The sequence below is a fragment of the Triturus cristatus genome, chromosome 9 (assembly GCF_964204655.1).
Source record: "Triturus cristatus chromosome 9, aTriCri1.1, whole genome shotgun sequence".
Classification (NCBI taxonomy): domain Eukaryota; kingdom Metazoa; phylum Chordata; class Amphibia; order Caudata; family Salamandridae; genus Triturus; species Triturus cristatus.
Genome location: NC_140592.1, coordinates 328388432 through 328394488, shown reverse-complemented (window position 1 = coordinate 328394488; position 6057 = coordinate 328388432).

The window sequence follows — 6057 nt, the reverse complement described above, 5'->3', positions numbered from 1 at the left end:
GACATTTAAAAAAAAAAAATAGTTTCTTAAACTGGATTTTGTGTTGCAGTAAACCTTTTAGACTTGCAAAAAACGGGGGCTTTAGCATATTATTCAACCCTCCGTTTATTTAAAATTCTGACTGATTTTGGGTGCACATTTCTATTCGAAAGAATCAGAGGTTTTTGTTTGCTTGCCTTTGCACCAATAATTCTCAAAACCACAATGGTAGTTGATGTAGGATTTTGTTTTCCAAAGTCACATTTTTCAGTACATTTGGTGTGTACAGTTTGCGTGGAAATACAATCTATCAAATTGTTGATGTGGCAGATTAAATAAAGTTCTTTGTAGTTAAACCTTTTGAAACGAGCACTAGGAAAGCCAACAGGTCTCACCTATGAGAACTATTGGCTTTGGCAGTGTTTTGTAGCCAAGCTGTACAGCAGTGCTTTGCAGTGTGGCTAAAACTAATTTTAAAAACAAAGTGCTTTTATGCAGCCTGGGCTAATTCTCTATTTTTTTTAAAAAATTAAGTGCATTAGTGCTGGATGCATCTTAGTCCATTTTTATTGTTTTTAGCCATGCTGCTATATATCGAGGCTGCTAATTATTGCCAAAGTTAGCAATGCCCATGCTGTACAGCAGGAAGAAAAGGCAATGGCGGAGCCAATAGTCTGAAAGGCGAGACATTTGGCTTTGCCAATGCTTGTTAGCTCTTTACAAAAAACCCCGTGATTCAGAGTAACTCAGTTAATCATCCCATGTACAAAAAAGGAAAACGTATGTAATTTGGCAAAAAATCATATTACATAAAGAAAACAATTGCTCCCATGTCTCAGTGAAAATACATTTGGAAACGGATAGCATTTGTTGTTACAACAAACATTCTTTTTAGAGGAGAAAAGGACTTCTTTGAAGTGCATACGGCATAGTAAACTATTGCTACAAATGGCAAGAGGTTCACCAAGGATGACAGGGGAGAAGAAAAAATAAAAGTAATACCTCAATCACAGTGGAAGGACAGCAATCAAGCTGAAGCAATCAGTACCTGGTCCATGCTCCAGCAGAGAGAAGAGGACGTGAAGCCAGCATATGTTGGCCAATTAGAAGGCAGCAAATAAAAGTGAGAATGTAGCCAATAAACGGTAAGCAATGGGCAGGCTGCAAGCCCCTTGTTGTACACAATATCTCTCGCAAGTGAGAGTGCATGCAATACATGCGCTGTTGCAGGCGAGACCTAAAAATGGGTATTTTGTTTGACAGTAGAGGACTGGATGTCACACAACCAAGGATCCATCGCCTCTATAAGTCGTTTTTTTTTCTTTTTCTAGTTATGAAACAGAGGGCCTCATGTAGGTAGCCAAATACCGGTCGGTAACGGCCGATTTTCGGTAATTATACCGTTACCGACCGGTATTTTGGCTTTTGAGATGTAGGGGGAGAATTTCTGTATTCGGAATTTACCGAATCGGTAAAATTACCGATTCGGTAAAATTACCGATTCGGTAATTTTACCGATTCGGTAAATTCCGAATACAGAAATGAGATGTAGGGGGACTGTGTGGTGTGTGTGGGGATTCGTTATTTACCACCAACTAATAGTTGGTGGTAAATGACGAATATGTGTGTAAATGCATTATTTTGCCCGTAGATGTGTGCAATGTGGCAGACACACATGCCCTCAGGGCATGTATGTGTGCCACATGTGCACACATGGCCGAATCAGGGGTGCAACAGGGTGTCAATGTGACACCCTGCCACCCTTGCATGTGCTCCCCCATTACCGAATCGGTATTTACCGATTTGGTAATGAGGCATACCTTCCCATCAATGGGAAGGTATGCCTCATTACCGAATCGGTAAATACCGATTCGGTAATTACCGAATTTTTCCGAATCGGTAATATTTACCGACCAATTACCTACATAGCATTTACCACTTCATAAATACCGAATCGGTATGATTCGGTATTTATGAAGTGGTAAATGCCAGCCCACCTACATAAGGCCCTATAGTATTGAATTACTCTAAGAGGAGGGTAAGTTGAAAGTACAATCCTCCCTTTAAAAAGCAATGCACTTTCCTGTGCAGCACAGAACTTGTGTACACTGAAAGGGATTGTGTCCCACGCTGTAGAACACTCACAGAGCCATTGTCGCTCTGTGCAGGACAACCACTTGGCACTGGTGATTTGACAAGGTGCTTGAAAGTCTAAGTCCAGATAAGCTATCTACGAATGAACCCTCTGGCAGGAGTTTTTTCATTAGTGTCATGTCTCTCCTTTTCCATGGCCTTTGCCCTAGACCCTTCACCTGCTGTCTTTTCTATTTTTAATTATAATTTTTTTTTGTCTTGGAGAACATAACTTTTTATTTTATTTTACCCTAAGCCCACTTCTTGTCCTTCCTACTGCTATTCACTCTGAGTCTTGTATGCCCACTTGTGGTAATAAGTACATACTTGGTGCCCTTCCAGCCTTCCTCCTTTCCAAGAATGTCTTGTTTGTTTGAGATTTAGGGACATGGTGGAAGCCAAAGACTTGCTCTGTACCTAGGAAAGTTCTTTAGTTCTTTTTGTTGACTGGGCAAAAGCATTACGGTTTCACTGAGTTATTATCTTGGTTTATTTTTGGGTGAGGCTAGGCCTCGCAGAGGGGACTGATATCCAGGAAGCCTGAATTTCCCTTAGGAGGCTGTCTGAGACAGACCAGAGGCTGCTAGGAACCGACTGGGGTTTCCTACTAGCTTGTGATCCCTGCTGCGTGGACCACACTAAGCTGTTTGTCATTCCATTTCCAACACTTCCCCCTCCCCCCACATATTTTAACTCGAGCAAGTGAATTAACCTCTCATCAAGATGTATAGGGATGATTCTGTTGTGCCCTTTTCTTGCCTTCTTTTTTTGGCACTGATCTCAAGAGTGGGTCTTTACAACCTGAGGATACAGTTTCAAAAGTTGGGGCCTTGTCTTCGTGTTCCTCCTCAGGGGACTGACAGGCATAGAATCCCTTCTTTGAGAATGCTACATGCAAGGCCATTTGCTGAATTTCTGAAGGAATATATAATAACAGAAACTTGCTGACATAGCAACATGCCCATTTTTTTCTGGATGTTTAAATTCTGAGCTTTTCGGGCTAATGATATTGCCCTATTGTGTTTTAGATTTCAGAGCCTTTCTCATTAGGTGATATGGAAGTTTCCTTTCCATAGTATGAAGGGTAGAATCTTGCTGGGCTGGTGAAATTGAGTATTCCATTCAAGACTTGATTATCTATGTGTCATGCTTGCGTTAGAGCAAACACATGGTGGCCCCATTATTTCATGTATTCCAGAAAGTGGTCAGAAAATGTAGCCATACATAGTACATACAACATAGTAGGGTCAGTTACACACTATGAGCATCTTCAATATGCCATGGTTTTCTAAGATGGCTCCCAGGAGCTTGCCAACATTTTGCCAAAACTGTCTGTAGTCAGATGTTAAAAACTTGCATTGAAAATAAAGGGTCAATGGCCTGCCCTGCAGTTCCCAGAGATGTCCAGTCAACCACCAGAGGATGTGGCCTAACGGCTAGGGCAGTAGACCTCGAAGTTGGGGAACAGGGATCGAGTCTAGGCAGGGACGCTCCACATCCTGTGATTCTGGGCTAATCACTTAATCTCCCTGTGCCTAACAAAAATGAATGTGTCTGTCTGTAACACAACTGGTGCTCATGTAAAGCGCTATGATACCTTTGGGTCTAGTTCTCGCTATATAAAACTGCCCCCCCAAAAAAAAACACCAGCTGAAGAGGTAGGCCTCTATGGTAGTGATAGAGCGTGGATCACCAGCTCAGGTTACACACACACACACACACACCCCTAATACTCACCTGGGCCCACAACATTCACACAGATAAGCTAGTAAACCCCGCTGACATCAATTTTGAGTTTTACCTGTAATTTGATATTCACCTTTACCAAGTCTTACCAACTTGATCGACTTAATAATTCCTTTACTCAATGAATCCGGTTGCTGAGATAGTTTAAGGTAGAAAATGACATTCAACTTTAAACTTGAAATAACCACAAACTCAAAAGTTTTCAAATCTTTATCTAAATCAATAATTTTGTGAGTAAGAATCAATTACAGTTTAAACACATTCTTCCAAGAGGCAAATTAAAGTCAAATATAGCAAAGTCATAATAATGATCAATGAAGACGGTACCTGGAAAGGGAAAAGAGAGAGAGCAGGTACAATGACAGATTTCGCAGAATTATATTTACCTAAGGTGACCGATGAACACACCTCCTTGAAGATGGGCCAGATCGAGTCTCCCAGGACATGTTGAAGATAGAGGATCGGGCAGATTGAGATCTGGAAAGGTGATCTCTTCTAAAGTGCAACGCCAGCGTCGCACCCCTCTCTGGCACTACTCTCCTCGAATGTCCCTCTTCCGAAATCCACTTCTAGATACTTAGATCATCGATCAGTATCTCATTTTCTTGAGCAGAGTTTCTGGCAGCAGCAGGGTCTGAGACAGCTTATACACAGAATCTGTAGCAGCATATGTGTTGGGTCGGTGACGAGTCAGAATGATGGATCTGACAAGTCTGACAAAGTCTCAAACTAACTTACCTCAATTATACTATTCTGTATTCGTGTACCACCCCCAAAAGTTTCAATATTCGTATTTTCCCCTATTCTGATTGGTCAGGGCAAGGAGGTGAGTTCATCACACCATATTAAAAGTAATAATTTTTTCTTTCGACCATTGTTCTATGTTTCCACCCCTTAATTTACTTTCTCAGAGCTTTATTCCCACCCGTATTTCACATTATGATTAATAAAAGTTATAAATGTTATTTAAAATTGTCACTTGTCCAGGTCAATAGTTTTCTTTCCCAGGCGCCTTCGTCCAATGTGGCCTTGGCTGTAATTCAAGTGTGCCATCATAGTTTCCGGTAAGTTTCTATGTGCATGTGCGCGGATCAGGTGGGGTAGGGATTTCAGTCACCCTCCGAGGCCCAAATGTGAACTAATAATAAAGTCAGAAAAAGACACGTTAGAATGCGACAAATGATTTCACTGTATACCACTTATCTCTACTCTATCCCCATTTACTTATTTTAATCTTTTCGCATTAGTGCTTAGTAGAACTTATAGGTTTAGTTTATGCGATAGCATGTGCATTACCATGTGAGTTTCAAGCGGCCGTTTTTAAAGCTGTTGCACAGCCGCAAAGTTTTCCCACCAAGCGAAAGAAGACGTCATGCTACGTAGATGCAGTAGACGTATGCGCAGAGACTTGCCCGCGTTTTTGGCGGCCATTTTTAGGCACTCTGGTTATTTGTTAGTAATACACATAGGCAAGCATCCCCTGGATACAATATAATGAATGTAATGCAATATTAGTATTTACAAGACTTGTTGGTTATGTTGTTACATGTTATTTGCGGGGATTGCATACAAGCAAGTTTCTAGAATACGAAACCTTGCTCCATCAATCCCCTCTCTGATGGCATTTAATGCCATCAGTAATTTCTACTAAATCAGATGCCAACTTTAGCACATCTCAATTTCTTCTTCAACCTTTTCATTTCTTTCTTTCTCCTTTTTACACTGTAATCCTCTCATTCTTTTGTAAAAGTCTCCTTTTAATTCTTCTAGTTGTATTTCTTCGAGTTTTCTTTTCTCTTTCATTTATTTCATATTTTGTTCTCCCTTTGCAGCATTTGTACCAAAACATCATTGCTAATAATAATAGTGGTATTCCCATTATGGGAAATATTATGTGACCTAGAATACCATTACCTATGTTGGAGAACCAGCTGCCTAAGTTAGAAATGCTATTTGTAATTTCTTTCATACACTTTCAACTTCCAGTGGTTTCAACTCTTCTTCTAATTTTGTAATATTTTTAATGTATCTTCCAATTTCAACACTTTTATCTGAAATATAAGTGCAACAATGTTGCGTTTTCAATAATTTACAGACTCCACCCTCTTTTGCCAATAATATGTCAAGAGCAAGTCAATTTTGCATAACCATAGATCTGACCGCAACTAATTCAGTGTTGATCATCAAGAATCCTCCAGC